This window comes from Pinus tabuliformis, chromosome 5_1, assembly GCF_031772625.1.
Source record: "Pinus tabuliformis cultivar Carrire ecotype Pingquan chromosome 5_1, CPIR1, whole genome shotgun sequence".
Taxonomy (NCBI): Eukaryota; Viridiplantae; Streptophyta; class Pinopsida; order Pinales; family Pinaceae; genus Pinus; species Pinus tabuliformis.
The window spans coordinates 708,031,238-708,041,922 of NC_142305.1; the positions used below are offsets into that span (position 1 = coordinate 708,031,238).

A 10,685-nucleotide genomic window follows, 5' to 3' on the forward strand; every position below is an offset into this window, starting at 1 on the left:
CCCCCTATCATCCTCAAGCAAATGGGCAGGTGGAAGTCACCAATAGAGCATTAGAAGGGATTTTGACTAAGGTGGTGAGTAGCAGCAGAAAGGATTGGGAAGATCGACTGGTTGAGGCCACCTGGGCTTACAACACCACCTGGAAGACCACAATTGGTTTCACACCTTATGAACTGGTCTATGGGAAGAGAGCTTTGCTGTCAATTGATTTCGAGTACAACACATTGAGGATGGCAGCTCAGCTGGACCTAGATCTCAGCCATGCCCAACAAGAAAGGTTATTGCAGCTGAATGGGCTAGATGAACACAGAATGCAAGTCCTTCTCCACTCAGAAGTGTTTCAACTTCAGAGGAAGATATGGCATGACCGGCACCTCAATGACAAGCAATTCCAACATGGAGATTGGGCGCTGTTGTATGATTCCAGACACAAGGATTTCAAGGGGAAGGTGAGGACAAGATGGTTAGGGCCATATGCAGTGGAGAAGTGTAATGATAATGGGTCTGTTCTTATCCGGACCATCGATGAGGAATCCATCCCGATGCTCGTCAATGGGCATCGACTAAAGATCTATAGAAAACCTCTTTCGAGGCAAGAGTTCATCAAAACTGTGGAAAAATCAGTGCTGGTCATAGAGAAGGGTTCTGCCTCCGTTTTGGGCATACCCTGAGCATCCAAAAAAAAAAAATCATAATAAAAAGATCCTTGGGTGAAAACCTTTCTGAGGCTCCCAAGGCAGATGGTAGGGGTGAAAACCTCATTGAGGTGCCCCTGCTGTCTCTCGGAAAAAAATTGGAATAAAAACAAAAAAAACCCTTGGGTGAAAACCTCTCTGAGGCGCCCAAGGCAGATAGTAGGGGTGAAAACCTCATTGAGGCGCCCCTGCTGTCTCCTAAAAAAAAAAAGAGAGAGAGAGAGAAAAAACCAAGGAAAAGAAAAAAGAGGCAGAAACAGAAAAACAGGCTCAAGCTTTGGAAATTAATGCAGGTTGCAGGTATTCCATGCAGAAAAGGAGGCCTCTCAACTCAAGGATAAGGGTCCCTACCATGCTACCAAGTGACCTCACTAGCACTCCCTCCAACAACACTCATCTCTTCCAAGGTTTGGGCACGGTCTGGTCATAGTTTAGCCTCCTACAGGAAGCTACAGGACTTTCTATAGGAAGTTCTGTATTTCTACAGGAAACTTCCTGTAGAATCTTCGGACGGGCCAGGACCGACTGTGTAGAAGAATTTGAAGCCCGAAGTCCAATAAGGAGGCATGCAACCAATGTTTTTCTCCATCACCCACTGTTTTCGCCTCCTTCCACCACCATTGCTACAATACGATTGAAATACCTGCGCAGTCAAACCAGAACGTTGGAGTCTCAGAAGAAATCATTTTCAAATGAAAAACAAAGCATGCAGAGGCCGCTGTGCTACCTGTCAAGGAAATCCGAAGACCCTGCAACCGTGAACGTGACTCCACCATTTCAACATGCCCCCGAGGAGGAGAAACGGCTACAGGATGTCCTACAAGAATCATGTAGCAGTTGATCCAGCTAGAGCACACGCCATGAAGATACCTGAAACTTGTGAGCCGGCGCATGCACCATCCACAGCCAAGCAACTGGTCTCGTAACCAGCAGAAGTCAGCGAAAAGGAGCTCCCGTGCCTGTGCACAAAGCGACAGCAAGCGGATTCGTCACCCTCGTCTTGAAGCATGAGAAAAATAATGTCACGACCGCACAGGTAAGTGCCTCACCCTGTTTTGTCAAATTACATGAATAATGCTTTAAAATGTGTGTAAATATGAAAATGAATGGGTTGAGCAAGTCGGGTAGCCATTCAACTGGCCACCACAACCAGCCCAACGGCCTCGTCCGATATGAAAAGCTTTGGGTGTGTCAACGAGGCAGGAAATGGACACGTGGGAAGAGTCCAGTCGGAGAGAAGTGGCGATCTAACAGGAGTGGCAGTGGTAGATATGCAGGGAGTGATTCAGCGGTCAGGTAGACATGCAGTGGAATGATCACAGGTGACGTTGGCCAACGGGCCGACGGGGACAACTCACCCCCGCGCCATGAGTTCCGCAGAGATTCAAATCTACCGACTAGATCGCGTATGGTGCACTACACTCATTTATTCCCAACCGCTTTGCAGTCGAGTACGCATCCGCAATTTCTTGAAGGTTGATACTCCAAGTTCTCGGCCTGTTCAAACGTCCTGTTGTTGCACAAAAGGCCCAGAACCACTGAAGCACTCCCCAGAACCCGTGCACGACTTCTACAGGAAGCTGCGCTACAGGAAGCTCAACGTTACGGAGAAATTAAACTGTTCACGTCAAAGGTGGCAAGTCTGGAACGACGTAAGCTTGAACATAGTCCTCCCATGCAATTGGTTCGAAAGGTGGTGAAGTCGACGTATCAAAGGGGTAGAAAACTGTAAATTTCAGTCTGTGCATGAATTTGCAAGTGTCTTCTTATTTCTGCATGAGAATTGTTGTCGTAGTGTGTATATGGGATTTTCTACAGGGTTTGGTTCATAATTGAGCCACTGTCAAGGCTCACCTGTAGACAGTCGTGAATTTATAAACTATGTGCATGATAGAGGCGTAACTCTGCGCTCTGTCTAAGGAAATCCCAAAGATCCATCTTTTTATATGCGCCAGCCAGCTCAGGCCAACACAACAAGCTTTTACCATGCCGGGTGGGTTCATTAGGAAAGAGCCTACAGACTCAAAGAAGCTACGGGAAACCCCTGAGGTGGTAGACCTGTTTTCTCGTGCACGGTGGATGTCATTCTGTGACAAGCTTCAAGGTCACGATGACGAGGTTGCAGAGGAATTCTTGCGATCCTTGTAGCCAAAGTCCAAAACGTTGGCTGTTGTCAACTTCAGAGGTTTGACCCTCAGACTCACCCCACAGTTCATTAGCAGGGTCACTGATCTACCGATGGGGGTACCTTGGGATAAGGAGGAGAGAAAACTGGGCCAGAAGGCTAAGAAGGAATTATTTTTGCCGGAGGAGAAATTCTCAGAAGACAAGAATGGAGTGCGAAGAACCAGCCTACAGTCGTTCTAGAGTGAGGTCAGCCTCCAAATTATGAAGTATATCATGTGCGAGGGGCGGTTCAGCATCGTGTATGGATACCATTTTCGGTTGCTCACAGAACTTAGGCACCAAATGGACCTACCCTCAGAGAAAAAGTTGAGCATCCCTTACTTCCTCCTGCAGTCCATGACCGAGTGTGCCACTAAGTTGAGAGAGGGGACACCAGATCAGATAGCCCATCATGGGCTCATTAAGCTCCTCGTGGAAGATGCACTTCACACGTATACCGTCCCTCTCTCTTGGGAAACCTTCCGAAATTTGACTAAGGATGATGACATCCGAGTGCTGGCTGAGGAGCTCACCTCCTCCAGCAGCGAGGAGAAGGAACCAATTCATACAGAGAAGAAAGAGAAAGGCCAAGAAACCATGTCCAAAGCACCAAAGAAAGAGCAGAAGGGAAAACAAGAGGAAAAACAAGCTGCCAAAACAGAGGGTGACAAAACCACATTAACCCCCAGGGAGAAACGACTATAGAGCAGGGTGGAAAGGACTGAAAAGGTCCATGTCAGTGAGGGCACCTCTAAGGCAGCCTCAGCAAAATTGAAAGAAAAAGCACCCTCAACCAAGCAGGCTAAAACGGTGCCATCTGTTTCTACAGGAAAATTGAAAACGGCTTCTACAGGAAGCCAGAAATCAGCCACTACAGGGCTTTCTACAGGAAGTCCTGAGAAAAGAACACAGAAGGAGAAGACAGCCGAAATTCTTGCTCGGGAGGCAGCAACTGTGCTGGCCACCCTAAGTACCTCTCCCAAGCCAAAGGAGAAACGCAAAAGGGAGACTCCTCTGTATTTCAAAGTGAGGAGAAGTGTGAGAATTAAAACTGGCAGGCCCCAACCTCCATCTAAAGACCCAATTACCATCGAAGACACCCCTACCTCGCCAAGGGAGAAGTCCCCCTCCAAAGTATCAGTCACTTATGAGCGGGGGAGCCCCAAGACAACTACCTGGAGGGAGAGAATGGAAAGGTCAGCGTCAAAAACCCCTCTACAGGATGCTGAAGCAGTTCTACAGGAAACTTTAGCCAGGCTCAAGGAGACCGAAAGAATGGAGGGGGAGGCAGCCACCTCACCACAAAGGGAAGCAGAGGTAGAACACATCATGGAGCCTAGTCCCCAGCCCAGCTTGAGCTCTTATTACAACTTTTTGGAGGCTGGGAAAATTATCCCACAAAAATTCACAGTACCGCTCTTCTTTGCATTGGAAGAAGAAAGAGTACGGACCCACACGTGGATGAGGATAGCTAAATCTAAAGGAGTAGCAGATATAGGCCCCTTGGAGGAACAACTCAAGGAGGCAAGAAGGGAATTAGCTATGGCCAAGCACGTGGGAAACTGCCAGCGGATATTTCTACAGGAAGAGAATGAAAAGCTCAAACTGCAGCTACAGGAACAGAGGAAAGAAAGGGGCACAACATCAGATGACACTACAGCAGAACCTCAAGGCAAAGAAGGAATGCAAGCTGGTCCTAAGGAACTAAACCAGCATCTACAGGAAAGGGAATTGCAAGCAAACATAGAGATACAATCTCTCAAACAGCAGTTGCAAGAAAAAGAGGCACAACTGGCCTGCATGGCCAGTTGGGCTATGGATGCTCTACAATGTAGGCAGCCGGCCAAATCTTATGGCCTATAACTACGGGACCAGTGGCTGCAATTCCAGATTAATGCATTAGCACAGAGGGGTATCTCCCAGATCCAAAACCCCTAGCAGTTCACAGATTTATGCAACAGTAGCTCCTCAGAGGACAAGGCCAAGCTATCAGAGTTCTACCTCCATAATTTGGCCCTTCCTAATGTAACTTCATGGGATCCCAACACAGTTGTGGGAGATATGCAACTGATGGCATTTACCTCTTGGTTAAACCACAAAGAGAAGAGAGCTACAGAGGTCAAAGATGTTATGAACCGAGAATTACATGAACCACTGTTAATCAGAGCAGAGCTAGGGGACCCCACTGCATTGATATTCGCCCACCAACACCTAACAACCAACCCGCAGGCTTTACTAAAATATATGGATCAGCAGGCTCAGGCTATAGCACATTTTGAGGATATCGAGCGACTACTAGGGGACAATTGTGTTCATGCTTGCACCCGGAGGTGGAACACATTGTCCCAGAGCCTCAAAATCAGGGAGTATCACATTCCAACTAGAATGAGGGAGGGCCTAGTACGGGTACCTCTCTACAAGAAGTGCATGGAGAACCTCCAGGCCAGCTGGATCGGCCTCAAGCTAAGCCCACCTTTGCTTCTGGGATTTGTAGAAGGAAGCACAGAAAAAGAAGAACATAAGCAATGGGAAGAGGTGGAAAAGAAGGCCCGGTTCCATGACAGTTAGGAGGATACTACTTCAGAAGCCTGGGATGTGAGAGTGGCAGTTAAAGCAATGAAGGACGAGGAGCTGGATTAGTTGCTGAAGGATGAGCAATCATTTTAGCAGGGGGTGATGATGTGCCCCAAATTTGGTAATATTTTGGGCTCATTTTGCCTAACTACCCTTGTTCAATCCTTCATTTTTCATAACTTATGCATTATATTTTAGTATGTTTATGTCATTTGTATGAATAAGGGTAGTCACTATTCCTAGGTGGCTAACACGTGCTCATTTCAGGATTTTTTGACACATGTTGAAGCAAAACCGAGCAGACATGGGCTAGGAGACAGCCAAGCTTGGGTTGAGGATTCGTAGGGGGGTTGTCTATGGCATTAAATAGCCTCCCTCGGGATCTTCACCCCCAACTTCGAGCTCCAAAGGCCACCAAAACCGGATCTAGAAGGCAGCCAAGAAGATTTCTTGGAAGGAGTTGTTCACTCACAGTTTGGGTAGCCAAGTCCCATAGATTTAGGAGGCCAGATAGGGCCTCGTAGTGTATAAATGTTAAGGCTTCAGCCTTCGAAAGGGACTTTTAAAAAACTCTTGCATATTCTGCACTACGTGCTGCTAGCTATGTTTTGTTCTTTTGTAGCCATTTTTGGCACAACTCTTGACTTATGACTATTTTTTGATAATGGGAAGCAGTCAGATTTGATATCAGCTCTGAGTTTTTTATAGGAGCCATAGCTCTCGGGGTTGGGCCCAACCTGAGAGCCTAGGGCCTCCTTATTTGTATTATTATCTTTCCTTTCAGCACTGTGATTTTCCTTTTATGCATCTGAAACGAAGTTTGTTGAGCTAGATTTAGTTGTGTTGGTTAAGTAGGTTATTGTTGAGGAATAGAATTACTTCAGATGTGTAGAACAGATTGATAAGATAAAGATTGTTAAAAGCTCCAGAAAAGGGTTGCCTGCACTCTCAGCTTCACCTCTCCCTTATTGGATCAGGGGCTGGAATTGTGGAACCAGTGCTGCTCAACAAAAACACTAGTTTGCTTGACCATGAAATCATTGGTGTAATGTTTTTCATTTGTAGAAGTTAGTCATGTGTTCAGACCTTTTTAGATGTTCCTTTGATTAAGTGTTGTACATGGTTCTCTTTAGAAATAAAGCTGTTGTTCATTTGTTTCATTGACAGTTTGGATAGATTAGCTAAGATTTCGATTGTATGCAGGATTTGGTTGATTCAGTTAAGTGCACACCGTGCAGGGCATATCCATCTTTCTCTCATCCACCGAAGCTTCGTCCAGGCCAGCTGCTCCATCTCTTAGTTAGCTTCTTCATCTCACAACTACTCTTCTGTCCACGTAACCCTACCTTCTTGCTCTTCCATTGCATTAGCCTTCCTTAAGACAAGTTAGCTCTCCACACACTCTCATCACTTCATCCATCAGTCACTGGGTCATTTCAGACCCCTACCCTACCTCTCTATCCATTCATGCATTCTCTTTCACTCACCCATCTTCCAAAATCCAATGCCAGAACATCCTGTAGAAATTTCTGAACATCCTGTAGAAATCCCTGAAACATCCTGTAGAACCTCTGCAGACTTCCTGTAGAAGCTCACAAGTGAGGTTGCTGGATAGCAAAACTTGGTGAAACTCTCCGGAAGGGTGTTAGGGACTCCTTAGACCCTCTCTGAACCTTCCCAACCTTTTCCAAGCATTTCTCCTCCTTGATCCACCCTTGCACAGTAAGAAGCCAATTAAAAGTACATGTATGATAATTTTGATAACGTAATCAAAAATACAAAAAGATGTGTTCTTTAGATAGAGATAGCATAGGCATGTGCATTTCACCTTTGTAGAAGTAATGGAACCTTTTTCAATAGTTTGCATCCTCTCCTTTGCATCAGTAGGACTAGCTGGCAGAATTAGGGTTTGCTAGGGTTTATGTTACTCTTTGACTTTTAGTTTCTTTCTGCAAGCAGATCAACTTCCTTTGAGTTAGCTTCCATCCATCAGGTACAAAGCTTCTTCTAAGAGCTCATAGAAGTTGGCTTGAGCCCCTAGCGGACTTGTGCCAGCTGACCAAGTGACAGCTGCGGCAAGAGCTAGTACTTGTGCATACAACACCGTCGCTTCCAAGTTTGTTACGAACTACCGAGTTGATAAGAGTAAAGAAGGGAGTCCCAGGAGTTGCAACATTATTGCTGCAATACTGGAGCCCACCAGCATCTAATAATATGTGCCTAATTTTCTCCTCTATATCCTATAATAAAGTAATGAGAAAGCATCAATGGAATTAACTCTAGAAGAATTATGGTATGATTGAGTTTGTAATGACAATGTCAAGTATTTTCCCATGGAATTTGCATAAGAGGCACAATGGGTAAACCATCATTCCCGTTGGCACATGTGGCAGGAAGCGCCATCTATTGCATACTTATTTCCACTGGGGGGGGCTCTAGTTGTTTTGACTGTTTGGTAGCATGAAAGGGAATGGATAGTAACTGCACTACTTTAGAACCCTCTCAGATATTTATAGGCCATATTTTGCAGTAGAAATACAATGCATCTACTTTGAAGATTAGACATGTAGCATGATTGGGAGACATGTAACATAAAAGTATGCTTTTAGGTCCATAAAAGTATGCTTTTAGATCCTTAACTGTATGCTTTGATGTCTATAGCTCTGAGGGTTATGAAAGTTGTTTTCATACAACAGTTTCTAGGCTAGTGCAAAGAAATAAGAAATGATTTGATGTCTAATAGGCAATAATGATAAAGGGGTATGTGACATTTCCCAACCAAGAGTAATGTAGACAACTTGTTGAATGGACAATCATGAGAGCCCTAAATAATCATCATAGAATTTGAAGAATAATATGAATGGAAACCTTGTGAGAAAACCTTATCTCCTCCATCAAGATAATTCGATAGATTACAAAGGTATGTTTGGTCGGTGCTTTGTGGAAAGTTTCAATTGTTGGCTCGTAGTATTTAGAACATTTAGCCATCTTAGCATGTGAAGCTCCTTTTCTAGTAAAATCCTGAGCCATCATTTAAAAATATGAATAAAGTTCCCTCTCTCTTTCAACAACCTTGTCACAATATTTACTGCAATCTATATACCTTCCCATTTCCAAATAGACAAATTCTTTGTTTGTTAAGAAAGTGATATCCTCATCATCTAGGTCCATTTCATTTTAATAACGCTAAATATAAATCTTTAAAAAGATATTCTTATAAGATACATATCCAAATTCCTTTTCTTTCTGTGCTTCTTCTTTCCAAACCTTCCTCTCTTTTTCCTCATTAGGAATATCCATTGGTTTTGGCTTTGGATCTAGCTCTAGCCAAGGTTTTGGTTCTTTTTTTGGTTGTGGCTTGGGTGAACTAGTATGCTCAAAAGCATCCTCCTTTGAAGTGGCATTACGTAAGTTAACATTTAGTAGCACACCAAAAACCTGTAGCATTCGTTAATCATTAAGATACATATTAATGTTGTTGGCATTTTTCTAAACATACTAAATCATCTTAACAAAATCAAGTTGCTACAAATACAATCATGTTTTTGGGTCAACTATTGATTTTTCCCACAATTTTAGCCCTTGGAATATATTTCCAAATGGAGAGGATGTCGTCCAAGTTCTACTTAGTTTTTATGGATCAAAAATGACTACTTTTAATTCCTCATTTGAAGGATCAAGATCCAAGGCATTTTTTATAATAAGAAAATGCATCATGATATTTTCCAATCCCAACATACGTTGCCACAAGCCTGCCATAATATTGGACCCATATACCTTAATTTCCACTATATTTTTAGCATCATCATGAGCTTCACTATACCCAAAGTCTAGAAATATCGTCTAGAAACAAATAGGACTAAGTTGATAGCAGATTAGGTAGTTATGGTCCTAATGCTTAACATATAGTTAGAGTTCACCAAGTTGTTGCATGCAAAGTGAAATTAATGACCTGAGAAGAAACAGAGCATGAGACAGTGAAGTGTTAGGCCTAATATGAATTGCATTTCTCCCTTTTTTCATACCCATTGTGGCATCCAATGGATGATGGAGATCAATCTAGTGTCACTTCGTCATACATGTACTATTAATAATTGAATTCATTACGATGGTGGAGTACTCTACTTGTTTAGTGTCAACCAATCTAACACAAATAGGTGACCTTAACATTATTCACAAGGTTTGCATGCCAAAATTCATATCAAAGTTCAATCAAGTATCCAAGGCAAGTACCTAGTTATGCATAACATTTTGACAAGTCTCCAAAAATATGCCATAACAAAAAGACCAATCAGTACTTGCTGTGTGAGAAATGTTTTAGAAAATAGTTGATCTGTTCATGAAGTCAGACAAAGTGGATTGATATATCTAAGGAAGGTTTTATATTGATTGTGCATGGCCTTACGACTGTTTTCGTCCCAACAAAACCTACATGTCACCTCTTTTTATCTCAAATCAATGGAGTGGAATATATGAAGGGTGAGTTGTAGGAGCCTTGGACCATATTTTTCCATTCAAACAATCGCAATATCATCCTCGCAATAATCCTGACAAGCACACAATCTATCCTAACATGATGGAGGTAGTTGGCATACCTTAGAACAATTTCTCACTCAGAAATATTTGATGGGCCTCTAAATTAGACATAAATTAAGGCCCATGCCTCTAATTTAAAACATAAATTAAGGCCTATGACCATCCTTCAGCACATTAAACCTCTCTTTTTGCATTAGATAATTTATTTTTAACTTTAATATATTTATTAGGAAGGTTTATGAATAATTCAATATTTGTGCCTAATATGATTTATTTTTTGTGGAATATTATGAAGATATTGGGAAGATTATGAAGAGTTGGAGGAGGAAATAATTTAGGGACTTGTTCCCTACTACTGGAGGATCAATAATAAATAATAGGTCAACAATATATTATGCAATTATGGCACAAATTGTGGAACTCCAATGATTGATAAAATCTAGGAATGTGTTCCACTAATCAAGGGAGCAGATCCACCAATCAAGGGAGCAGATCCACTAATCAAGGGATTTCGGTGGGGAAAGCTTCCTCCATCAATGGGGAATGATTCTTAATCATTTTTTATAAGTACCAAGTAGAATTTTCCTCTAGGGAATGATTGAGAAAATCTCAAAATGTGTTCCCTGCCATTTATTGCAAATTGCTAGTATTGGGGACTAGATCCACTAATCAAGGGATATTGGTCGAGAAAGCTTCCTCCATTCAAGGGGAATG

The 10,685-nt window shown here is 42.9% G+C and overlaps 1 pseudogene; it reads right to left on the reverse strand.

Annotated features, from left to right (window-relative positions):
- Positions 1–1,318: 1,318 nt before the first annotated feature.
- LOC149166891 (hsp70-Hsp90 organizing protein 2-like) lies at positions 1,319–9,464 on the reverse strand (annotated as a pseudogene).
- Positions 9,465–10,685: the final 1,221 nt, after the last annotated feature.